Here is a 13,969-nt window from a genome sequence, read left to right as displayed (position 1 = left end):
AGAGGAGGATGAGAAATTTGGGATGCTAAAGAATTATATTTTCAAGGGCTGGCCTAATAAGACGAAAGTCAGAGATGATTTGCTTCCGTTCTATAATGTTTCTGAGGAGTTATTTTGTGAAGGGGATTTAGTTTTCAAATCTGGAAAATGCATTCCAGCTGTAGGTATACAGGAGATCATTCTCAAGCTGGCACACAAAACACATCCTGGAATTTCGGCTATGAAGCGTTTAATAAGGCTGAATTTTTGGTGGCCAGGGATGGACAGGTATATTGACCGTACTGTCAGGGAATGTAATGAGTGTTGTACTAAGGACAAAATGTTAAAGTTACATGTTCCTCCACTTAAATCTGTCAAGTGGCCTGAACTTCCTTGGAGTAAAATAGCCTTTGACATCTCAGGTCCTTTTCAGATATTACCTGAAGCCTCACGCTATGCTTTGGTCATGATTGACTACCACTCTAAATGGCCTGAAGTGAAATTTGTAGCCAAAGTTACTTCTGAGGTTGTCATTACGTTCTTTAAGGAAGTTTTTGCAAGAGAAGGTTGCCCATCTGTATTAGTGTCTGATAACGGTGTACAGTTAGTGTCGTCTGAGATGCAATCTTTCTTGCAAACTTGTAACATCAAGCATTTACGGACGTCTCTTTATGAACCACATGAGAATGGGCAGGTTGAACGCTTTAACCGAGTTTTGAAGAGTTTTGTGGTTGATGCCATTAAAGAAAGGAGTAATTGGTTGAATGTGATTAGGGAAAAACTGTGGACCTATCGCATAACTCCCCATACCACGACAGAAGTTAGTCCTTTTAAGTTACTTAAAGGTAGGAATCCTGCGTCCAACATTTGTCCTTGGTGGTTTAAGGAGAAATGTAAAGAGTTAGGAGAAGATGAAGTGGACATCCAGAGTGTGGCTAATAGAGTTGGTTGTAAACAGAGTAAGTCTGCCCTGTGGTATAATAAGAAATGGAGGGCAATGGAATCTAATTTTTGTGTGGGTGATTGGGTTAGGATCCTGAAACCTTTTATGGTCAACAAAGGTTCCAGCAAGTATAGTAGACCCATTCAAATTAAAAGAGTTTTTGATAATTCAGTCATCACACAAGATGGCAAAGTTTGGAACTTAAGTAAAGTTGCTAAATGTCCTACACATACTGTTTTACAACCAGACCAATGTGACAATTCTGACAGAAGTTCCCTTCCAGGTACTTCCCCTGATTCTGTGGCCTTTAGAGTCAAAGATGATGTGCGTACCAGAAGAAGACCAACTTTATTACAGGATTTTGTTTAAATATACATTTGTTCTTTCTTTTAATAAGGGAGATGTGTTACATTCTGTATAGTTTAGTTTAACGTGTTTTATCACCATGTATCTTTAAGTGCATGAGCCATGTTATGTTTCCTAAGATGTTCCATGTTCTTAACAGAGTTTTCCTCATGCAGCATTCTGCTGCTATTGTCAGTTGTAACCTGGACACCTCTGTGCCTAGACTTGATGCTGTGCTGTTTAATAAACCTACTTTGAAGATCAACTTTCCTTGGATTATTACAGCAAGTTTTGCACCAAACTTGGCGATTATTTACATGAGTGAATTTGAACATGAATTTGTCCTCAACCCAAATAATCCATATCAGAATCACATCTCTTTGTGGGCCCGATATATTGATGACGTCCTCCTGATATGGGAGGGCAATAAGGATCTGTTATCAATGTTTCAAGGCTGGCTCAACGACTACTCAGACGACATCCAGTTCACTCTTGAATCGGATAATATGTCTATGAACTTTCTGGACATTCAGATCAAGGCAGATGCTGGGATTCTATACACCACCCTGTATAGAAAGACCAGTGAAAGGAATACTCTCCTTAGGTACACCAGCCATCATCCCCGCAACCTCAGGGATAATTTGCCTTTTGGACAATTTCTGAGGTTGCGGCGGAATTGTACAAGAAAGGAGGATTACTTTGAAGAATCCTCTTTGTTGGTTGGTAGACTGATCGAACGAGGATATCCACCGAGACCTTTGAAAATGGCACGGAAGCGTGCATGGCACAATCATCGTGAACATCTGTTGGACACACAGTCAAAAGAAAAAAGTGCTGAACGCCTAGTGTGTGTGACAACATTTAATACTAAGAGCAGTACAATAAAGAAGTTGATAAACCGCCATTGGCACTTGGTCAAAGAGGAACTAGGGGGCATGCCCCCTCCATTACATGCATTTAGAAAGGGTAAAAACATCCAAGACTACCTGGTAAAATCTCTTTTACTTTCACCACAACAAGCCAGTCAAACTACACTGTGGGGCCTCACACTGGTGCTGGGACATACGAAATGTGGTGGATGTAAGGCTTGTCCACTCACTTTAGAATGTACTAGTTTCACACACAATGACGTGACTTATACTCTTAAGAACCACAGCAACTGCAACACCACAGGGCTGATCTATTCCATCAAGTGCCCCTGTGGTTTTCTATATGTCGGACAGACGATCCAAAAGATAAAATGTCGCATTCTCCAACATACCAGCAGAATACCCTGTAAAACTCAGGGGGCGCCTTTAGTGGATCATTTTACCAGATTTGACCATGACCCTAACAGTTTCCAATTGTGGGTCATTGAGAAAGTGAGAGCCAACCCCAGAGGAGGAGATTTGGGTGCTATTTTGAACAAAAGAGAGTGTATGTGGATACACCGTTTGGACACTGTACAGTCAGGATTAAACGAAATGGAGGAAATAAATAGACAAGTGTCTCTTCTGATTGTATAGTCCTCAGCAGTCACATTATTGATCACAGATGTACTATATTGTATGCAGATCTGATATTGTAACAATTCGCTGAAATTTCTTTCTAATTCTGTTTTGTTTTTAAGATTCTTGTGAAGTATACCATATGACAATAATTGCATATCATATTTGTCTTAACGCACCAGACATCGACTTAGAACTAAGGAACATTGAATTCCAAGATAAACCATAACAGTACAAATGCCCAACACAGCTTTAACAGGCTCCTGAACAACTTCCAAGGGTCTCCCAAGATGGCAGTAATCTAAACTCTACAATAACAGCGGAATGTCCCTTGTGTATGTCGATATACTTTTAAATAACCCTCTGATTGAGACGGTGTTTACATCTTAAAATATGTATTTTATGAAGTTTGTTTGGTTGGTTAAAGTTAAAATTTTCCAGGTCAGTTATATCTAATATGACCTCTTATATGCCAAATTTAATGTCTCTAAGATGGCTCCCGAACAACTTCTAAGGCTAATTCGAACTCCACAATAATAACGGAAGGTCCCTTGTTTATGTCGACACACTTCCAAAACAACCCTGAATGAGATGGTAAAAGCATGGATTTTATGAAGGTTGTTTGTTCGGTCAAAGTTAATATCATCTGACATGAAATATAGTTAGTATTATCCAATATGACCTTTAATATGCCGAATTTAATTGTTCTAAGATGGCGGTGATGCCGGTTACAATCAGCTATGCCCGAGTCCTCTGTTTATGTCGGACGATTTCTATGTAGTCCTCTGCATGTTGACAGTATCTCGTTCCGGCTCGAGGTACGAGACGCGAGAAACTTTGACTGATATGCCACGAACGAGCTAGGGAAGCGCTAATACACCGTCGCTCATAATACGGGGAATCTTGGACATTACAATTCATTCTTACCAGGGTACGTCTTTTCCCGTTTTTTCAGCGTTCTTCATTTTTGGAGTTAGAGAATTTTATTCTCGAAGGGTCACTCAGAATCTAACACCCCTCGACTTCTGATAAAAATAGGTAAGCCTCAGCAAGTGGCCAGACATAATCGGCCTATAAGTTTGAGACCTTGTCATAGTGATAATAAGCTTTGGTCTTTCTTTATAGCGGTGCCACCTTAAATAGGAATTGCGTGGAACATCCAGTTGGAAAAGAGAAAGAGGATTAGACTATCCCATAAGATCACAGTATACAGGTAAAATCTTGGTATTTTTCCTGTTAGTGTGATTATTGTTCCATAGAATCTGAGTCTGGTTACATGATTGTATTCACTTCTTATATAGGTTTTCAGTACATGTTGAATTTTCGAGTGAATCCTTCTGATGGCATATAACAATGAAGGTAAAAATCGCTCATCTTTCTTTACCTACAATATGAATTGCGGCTTTTCCTCAGGTCCTCAATAGAATGTATTGTCTTCTAGGAGGACCGTTTCATTAATTGAAAACTACATTAGGAGAATCATACTAGAATCACCATCAACGTCAGGGTAAGCAATTGACCCCCGTTCTTTCAATTTAACTTAGTTTCCGTACTATCAACAGCCTACTTAGACTATTTCTTTATTTTATAGGGTCATCCAATGATATATGGTTGCCCGCCCTAGTCCTGATAAAGACTCGCAAGGCCCAGGCTTAATTCACCCTGAGGCCTAAGTCGATTTGAAACATCGACGCTCTTTTGATATTCGACCTGGACCTATACACTATACCCTTTTGTGCACCATAATGACCAGATATATAGGTTCTGTAATGATTTATAATTATGCATGAATTGAATTAGGGCAGGTCTCAATATAGGGATGATTATTTATCCTTTTGTATAAATGAGAAACTGTGTTTTTATGTCACAATCTTTGCATTTTTCTTTCTTTCCTTATCACTGAGCACTGCTATATCCTTCAATCAGTGCACGCTCCCCTTGGGGCAACCATGATGACCTATATATAATGTACAAGTTATTTTTTTTGCATAATATTGGTAGAAAATAAATAAATCACTACTGGATTTTGTCCTTTTGGCTGTTGTTTTGTGAGACTATTCAACTTTTTGAAAATCTGACAAGTTTGACTAACTGCGACATTGCAAAATATTAGTCTTTGGACCATTGTTCTTTTCAATACTGTTCAATACCCAGGTCCTAGACCTAGTGGGTTACCCCATTTCTATTAATGTGTCCATCAAGGCAGCATTTATTTGGATTTCGAATTCCACATATACATCCCGCGAGCAGGCTCCACACCTAACTACAACTCCCACCTATATCGGGGTTTTGTACGATTCGCCTCCGTTCAAGTAATGTAGCGCGCATACGCAGTTCCTTCAGCTGTTTTCGTCAGTTACTACAGCGTCGCATTGATGAACGCTGGTTTGCCCGTGAACAGGTAGGAATCACATTTAGACCATTCAAGGCGGTCAAGACACTGCAATATGCGGCGGGTCACTCCTTGACACACTCCGTTCTTGTGTTTTTCAGGCGAACATACGAACGTGATTTATTCAAATCCCATTGTTGACACGATGCGTGGCAAATACTAAATGTATTTATTTATACGATTTGTAGAGCGCATACGTTTGCCCTTGGGCGTCTTGGCGCTAGAGAGATTGCGATTAAGGTAATTTCTCCTTCTTGGCCCATATCTAATGTTTGCTGTTAGATAGACAGGTCCAACAGTGGATGTCTTAGGAGCATTTATTGTACCCATACAGGATCCCTGCTTCTTTACCATTTTCATCAAAGATTCGCTTTTGTTCTACCAGACCAGGGTCTATTGTGAGTATTCTCGCACAGTGTGCAGTATGTGGCAAGCATGTAAGAAAATGTTTGGGTGAACAGTTTGGTTTAATAATGGTGGCTTGTCTGTTTCTGCCACAGTGTCCCTCGTCGGATTAAGTTTTGAGACTCCTCTTCAGGAAGGAGGAAAGAGGCATTAGCATCATGTAGGGAGTAGCTTGTCTTCCTTCATCAAGATATAGTTTTAAACAGATTTTTCTGTTTTTTCCACAGTCATGAGATCCTGATGAGAACTCCTAACCCATTCGGAGTTCGAAACGCATAGACCGCTAGTTTACACACCATATGATCTCAAATATTGGCAAATGTTTTGTTAAAAAATTACAAATATAAAAAACTATTGTTTATGGTGCAATGATTGTTTTATGTAAATGGTTAATAATTTTTATCTATGAGTATTAATTGTTCTAGGAGTATGAAAGTGACTGGGTGAATGCGGAATGCTTGGATTGGTTGAGAATTAATGTATGCTTTGTATTGTACTTGAATTGTTCTTTTAATTATTGATTGTATATAGTGTTTTTGATTGCAGGGATGTAAAGATTTGTAAAAAGTGTATAAAATAATTGAGATATGCATTTAAAGTGAATAAAACTAAATAATGATTTAATCAGACTGAACAATTAGTCTTGGAACCCACTCTGGTTTGATTCCATTGTGCTGCGAAAAATAATAGGACATAAGGAGAAACAGTATTGGCAGTTGTTTTGTTTATTAATAGGTCAGTGGCTTGGCCTTACTGTTGGGAGCCCACACCCAGTGGTGTTGTTTTGCATAACATTTTCTCATTTAGCAATACCCAGCCCACACCATCCACATCCACAAACAGAGCAACACACTCACACCAAATGTACACTACACACAACACTATGCACAGATTAATGTACCAGCATGCACCACCAACCCAACCAAACCACATCTACACACCCTACTATCCCAACTACAACACATATCCACCATCACCCACAAACAGTACACAACTCTATCCTATACCACTAACCAATACACTCATCACTAACACAATGCCAATCAACACCATACATAACTACATCCCATTCAGACACACTCTCCCTGCTATAATTACACCCAACAGACCACCTGTTATCTCCTACTCTACCCCTCCTTGCATCATCTGACACCTCTTTTACTATACGGATCCCCTAAAACATACCTTTCTAAACACTTTCCTCTGAGTCCTCCCCTCCAAAACTCATTTTTACTCATCCAAAAGCCTCCTCCTATTGCTAAGACCTAAATAAAATAATAATAATAATCTTTGACTCTTTTGTCCATCGACTATCCTTTTCCATCGAAATTAACAGACTAACATGTTCACTTCTCAAATTCCATAATAAACTATACTAATTTACTACCCAAATTACTGAATAACATATCCACTACTCAAATTACTTCATATTTTTTACTATACTAATTTTCAACAGTAATCCTGTTCGCCAGAAAAGCGCTTCAACACCCTTCAGGGGTAACAAGTGCTGTATGAATGCAAACCTTTCTTTCCCTTTTATCCCTCCTCTATCCTTCTCACTCCAAGTTACAGACTAATATCCACCACTGAAATTACCTCATATTCCACCATTTTAATTCACCACTAATCCTTTATAGGCTTCCTGAATAGCGGCGTCAACAAGCGATCAATAAATACAAACCTTTGTCCTCCTCTATCCTTCTGCTATCATTCCAAATCCAAGTAACTGACTAACCTATCCACCACTTAAAATGTACTTGCATGTTTCACTATACTAATTCAACACTAATCCTCTATGGGTCCCGGAGTAGCGTGCTGCCCGCTGAAAAAGCGCTTTGACGCCTCGTCAGGGGTAGTAAGCGCTATATAATTACAATACAATACAAAATGTTGCTGCTCATTCATATGGGGCAAACAATACAAAATGTCGCTGCTCATTCATATGGGGCAAACACTATCTACAAATTGGACTGGGTAGGGGAATTTTTCCGTCCCTTACAAGGCAGACCTCAAGGAAGGCCGGTAGAGGCAAGAGCTGGAAGACAATGATCCAAAACATTCTCCTTACTTCCCCACTCTGAATTCTTGATGGGGTGCGAGATGAGGTGTGAGGGAGGGGCTGGGGAGCACCTTCTATTGCAACAAGAAAGCTGTGTGAAAAACAGGGACTAAGAGTAAAACAAATACTTTCTAGCCCTGCATATTGTGCTTGGGATAGGAGGCACAGAGTAAAACCTTCCTCCAAGCCTCCATCACTGCCATAAACCTTGGGAGTGTTGTGTAAGCAGTGTGGGAGCTGCGAAGAGTGATCATTGCCAGCCGCCCGCCCCTTACCAAGCCTAGCAACAGATTGTCAAAAGGACTTGGAAGCAGGTGGCATCCATTTTATTACTGCCTAAGCCGCACCCTTTATAATGCCCAGTGATGACCTTCTCTAGAGGACCTACAAGGGTTTTGTATTCATCTTACTTAGGCACAAGTTGTAATGTACTATAACCATTGCGCTAACAATTGCTCTCAGCCCCTCCACTGACAATGCCTAGCCATAGATCCCATGAACAGGGCTTAGGGGAGGAAGGCAACCTTCATAAATAGGTACATGTTTTACTGTACTCAGATCATGGACTCAGTCATCCTTAGAAAATACCTAGCATGTGTTGAAGCTCCAACCTCATTAATCTTTAAGGAGGGTCGATTCACAAGAAACGGGGCATCCAGTTGTCAGAGGCCAAGGGGCAAGCAGGGGTTACTGGGCCTAACTCTAGTGGCTGAGGCCTTTTACCTGTGATGTCCTAGGGTCCGACCAACTAGTGGTAGCATGAGTGGGTTCAAGGTGTTCACAGGCTCAAGACTCAAAATGCGTAACTACAATACATGAATGTCAAGCCAAATTCTTGCTTTCATGACAACAGCATTATTTACATATGAACAATGTCAAATAAAGCACACACAAACAATCCACACACAGCCCTTCTCCTTAATCCAATTCCCTTAAGGAGCAATCTGCATCTTGTCCTCCACACTCCTATGTGTCCCTCCCACATACTACTAAATTCTAAGCTTACATGTGTGCAGGCTCTGCAGCTTGGGGAGGGAGGAAGAACTCCACACACATAAGCATTGGTAGTGCATAGTCATAAAACTCCACCCGTAGTTGTGAATTGCATTTGTTGGTACATTTTCTATTATCACAAAAAATACCATAAAGGGCAGTTTGCAAATCGGGCTGATTTTGTTCCAGCGCTGTAGGAAGTAGGGCACGTTTTCCTGGGCTCTGCTGCCTAATGATCAGTCTTACCTGCTTCTGCTGTGATACAGAAGATCCTCGAAACATGCAGCACTCCAGAGTTGAAGTGGACTGGTGTGGATGCCAGAGATGCTATCAGCCCCATCCCCTTTCTGAGGTATGCCCAGGCCCATCTGACCAGTGACCTCCTTCAAAACCAAACATCCCTTTTGAAAAGTGTATAATAGCTTGACTCTTCCTTCCTCCAGTGTGTGTCCCGCTCAGCTCTCAAGAATGAAGCAAACCATAAATCATCTGGGGGTTCCTCCTCAAGCCTCTTCAAAGGCCCTTGGTTTCCAATATGGAACCCACAGACTTCCCTCTCTTGTACTACCCACAGGCACACATACATGCAAAACTCCACAACGGCTTCCATGTACGTTGCAACTGACAGGCACACACACTTCCCAGTGTGCCCACATGAAACACATGCGTAATACACAGAGCTACTAATCACAAGCTTTAGGCAAAGGGCAAGGCCGACAAAACACAGCTCATCCTCTCAGTATCCAAATATCTCTCCAACACTAAAGCTAACTTCCACAGATGCATGATGAACATTGTGGACTTGATGAAGAACAACTGTCTCAAACTCAACATCAAAAAAACAGAAGTCCTCATGATTGGGAACAACACCTTGCTATGGACCGACAAATGGTGGCCTGTGGAGCTCGTTGCAGACCCCGGCCCAACAGGCCACTCCTGCAACCTCTGCATCATCCAGGAAAGCAAGCTATCCATGGAGAAGCAAGTCAACACAGTCTCAGCCGTATGCTTCCACACCCTATGCATACTACGCAAGATCTTCCAGTGACTCCCAGCAAATTCCAGGAGGACCATCACGCAAGCACTGATCACAAGCCGACTGGACTATGAAAACAAGCTCCACGTAGGAATCACTGCATGCCTCCTAATGAAACTCCAGACAATACAGAACTCAGCAGCAAGACTCAAACTTGACCTCCTTAAAAGGACCCACATCACACCACATTTCAAGAAACTACACTGGCTCCCCATTCAGGAGAGATACTAGTTCAAGATGCTGAACCAAGTATACAAGGTCCTACAAAACGACCAGCATACATCAATAAAGGTCACAATGGTTTATGAGGAGCTTCTGAATTAAGCGGAGTCTAACAGCAGGAACTTGTCACACACTTGGGAAAAACCACCCTGGCCAAAGTAGGCTAGCACAATTCACTAGGCTGGAAGAAAAGCAAGTGGCAGACATACTTTCATTAACTAAGTCAGGATCTCCACTTGATCCTTGCCCTCCATACATCTTACACCTTGCCCCAGATAAAGTCTGTGCATCGCTGACCCCTCTGCTTAACCTAGTTATTGGAACTGGGATTTTTCCAGCTGGATAGAAAAAGGCCTGTATAAGGCCTATTTTTAAAAAAAACTCCTCTGATCCTTTGGAGGCCAAAAATTGCCACCACATCTCCTGTTTACCTCTCCCCTCTAAGATTCTAGAGAAGGCCATTAATGTGGAACTAACTGCTTATCTTGAAGAGAATGTCATTCTTGACTCCACCCAGCATGGGTTCAGAGCACAGCATTCTACAGAATTCGCTCTGATCCTGGCTACAGAGGAGATTAGAAAGGTGCTGGATGAGGGTGGCAGGACGGCTCTAATACTGTTAGACTTCACAGCAGCTTTTGACCCTGAAAATTATACAGTGTTAATTGATAGGCTGGAGTCCGTGGGAGTCACCGGTAAGGCCTTGTCCCTTCTCTCTTCCTTTCTCCAGTCCAGAGAACAAATAATATACTGGGAAGGTCTTAGATCGGAACAGTTCATCCTCATCCTCCCGGTGGAGTCCCCCAGGGCTCAGCACTTTCACCCACCCTGTTCAACATCTATGTAACACCATTGGCAAGGTTAATCAAACGCTTGTGTCTTACGCTGACGACACACAATTGGTAGTTTCAGTCACTCAAAACAACAATATGTCAGCTGAACGCTTTTGTAACTGTCTTTCCTCTGTTATGTCCTGGATGAATGTCAACTTCTTAAAATTAAACACAGAAAAAAACAAGATTCTGGAATTTGGCAAACAACCTTCCTTTTGGAATCACCACTGATGGCCCCCTACAGCTGGCATTTGCCTGTCACCGGTGGCCAAGGCCAGAAACCTCAGCTTTCTGACCTGTGCGCCCCAAATTAATCAAGTGGTCTCTACGTGTTTTTTCACTCTCAAGATACTGCATAAAATTCTTCCATTCATCCCATTCTCTCTTAGGAAAACGGTGGTTGGCGCCCTTATTCTATCAAGGATAGATTACTGTAATGCTCTTTATTGGGGCGCTGGAGTGAAGCAGCTGAATAAGCTTCAGTCACTCCTAAATGTTGCAGCTAGACTCTTGTATGGTCTACCTAAGCACCATTCCACTTCGGCCAGTATTAAACAACTACATTGGCTAACAGTGAGACGACGGGTGGAATTCAAAGCCCTATCTATGCCTAGTGCACAAAGCACTTTATGGAGGCGGGGCAGAAGACGTGCAACGATTATTCCCCCGGTATATTCCTTCGCGTTGCTTAAGGTCTTCGGACAGTGGGTTGGTTCTTCCCCCAAAGTTGAAACGGGTCAGGCTTAACGCTTTTCATTCCTTGCAGCTAAACTATGGAATTCTCTCCCCGTCTCTCTCAGATTACAACCCTCTCGGTCTATGTTTAGGAAAACTATCAAAACCAGGTGCACACGCATGACCAAAAATCATGATAAATTTGCAGCTATTCACTTAGGGCAGGGAAACAAGTCTGTCACCATGAGAGGGACTTTTCCACCCAAACACTGGTACTCAAAGACTCAGGCAAGACTGTTCAAACTCAGTTTATTTATTCAATTATCATTACAGAAAGTAAAAAGACAGAATTAGAAACCAATTTAATATAAACATAACAGAACCCAACCAAGCTGAACAAGCAAAACATTTAGAAGAATAGAAAATCCCCGAAGAAAATCTAGGAAAATCCGATACAAGTATCACATTGTGGAAACTTGGCAGAGATTACTTTTAGCATGAGCTGAAGCCATTTTGTTTTTGGCATCCATTTTAGTTAAGCCATGTGTTTGCCATGTGCCTCCCCGTCTTCACTGCTTCTCTATTACGCCTGAGTAATCATCTATAGGTAGCTCCTGCAGCACTGACCCGGAGTACTGTGCATGCTCAGGGAAGTTTTACCTGTCATGTATTTAACTGTCAGGCTATTTTAACTGATGTCAGCAGTATTATAGCTCCTCCCATTTTGCTGACTACGTGATTCTCATGTATCCTTGTATGTGAACATCATTTTATATGTACACTTGTACTGCCTCTTTTTGAACCACCATGCTTACACTGCACTTACTACAGTATATATATATATATATATATATCCCATAGTTTCTGTACTGCATGTGCTGCCTCATACATTGCCTGAGGGTTCTGTATAAATATAGTTCCACTCATGAGTCCTAATAAAATACTTTAATATTTTACAGCTTCCGTGCCAATCTCTACTTTGTCAGTCTAAAGGACCAGTGCTCAAAAGGGCGAACCCCTGCACCAGGTGGGCTCCTGAAAAGGTTCATACCCACAACATTGACTAATCCTCTACAATGTTTTGGACAATGAAGTACACTGATTCAACGCCATGTCACTACAGATAGTAGTGGAACTGAAATGCTACATGCACAGCAAACCAGTCAAACTATTAGTTTCCAAATCACCCCAAACAGAAACTTCAAAAACATTTTAATTAATCACATTATTTGTTACATGAAGGAAATCATACTTTTAATACAGTGGACTATTCTACACAGCCACAACAACGGACATAGCAACGGCGGCCTAGCTGAATAACCTTACAATATTTCACATGCATCCTTTCCATCAAGGAAGCTGGAGAAATTATACTTTGCACATACAGAAACAGACCATGGGAGAGACTGAATTTTGAACCTTTTCTGAAAGAATGAAGACATTGCTAATGCACAACATATAAGCAAGAATTTCTCAATAATGCGGAAAAGTTATGGTAACACAACCAAGCCTATATTAAGCATAAATATTCTAATTACATAATCACCTAACACTCATATTGTAATGTACTGTGATCATTGCTCGTAGCCCCTAGGCTTATCATGGCTAGCCCCAGATTGTAAAAAAAGAGCCTAGGAGAAAATGGCATCCACTGTAGGTACATGTTGTAAAAAACCTGTGATCACTGTTTCAGTCCCTTCCTTGACCGTACTAGGTGAGAGATCTTCAACAAACTACATGGCAGGTGATAGCATCCATCTAAGGATCTGATTTAAACATGCCTGACTCGTCCCCGGCATTCCCCGGCACAAACACATCAGCCAACACCTTCAAATAGTCCACTGGCTCCCTGTGGAGAAAAGATTCACCTTCAAAATACTCACCATGCCTACAAATGCGTGCACAACACCAGGCCCAAATACCTCCACAACAGAATCAACTACCACTTACCCAAATGGTACCTCTGATCTTCCAACCTCGCACTGGCCGAAAGCCCACGCGTCTGCAGACCCAGAGCAGGTGGAAGATCCTTCTCTCACATTGCGGCCAAAACCTGGAACGAGCTCCCAGCAGACATCCGTCTCGCCCCCTCCCTGAACACTTTCAGGAAGGCCCTCAAGACCTGGCTTTTCGGCTAATGGAGCTGCTAACCACCACACCTCCCCCTAGCGCCTTGAGACTCTCACAGGTTAGTTGCACGCTCAACAAACCCGATTGATTGATTTAGTTTGCCAAATGGATATTTCGTCCTTGTTAAAGTGCATTATAGCCTAATACACTTTCTGGCTTTGGCAAAATTCCTTTATCCATCTTGAGCTCCTTCATGCTACTGCAGACCACAACCAGTACGCTTACCTTATCAATTTGCATCAGAACGGGACTACCCATGCTTTAATTTCTTATCCTGTTGTGACTGAACACATTTTCTACATAAGACCATGGCACATTCTTATGAAACAATAACTGGCCTCTCCTCTTCATTCTTTCAACAAATAAATCTGTTCCATCCATTATTTCAATTAGACTTTCTATCAGGGTACTGGCACATCCGCCACGATCTGCTATTTGGGATTTGAACCACAAACGCAGAGCTCTTCCGG

Source organism: Lissotriton vulgaris, chromosome 6 (genome assembly GCF_964263255.1).
Source record: "Lissotriton vulgaris chromosome 6, aLisVul1.2, whole genome shotgun sequence".
Taxonomy (NCBI): Eukaryota; Metazoa; Chordata; class Amphibia; order Caudata; family Salamandridae; genus Lissotriton; species Lissotriton vulgaris.
Note: the sequence above shows the minus strand (reverse complement) of the source record.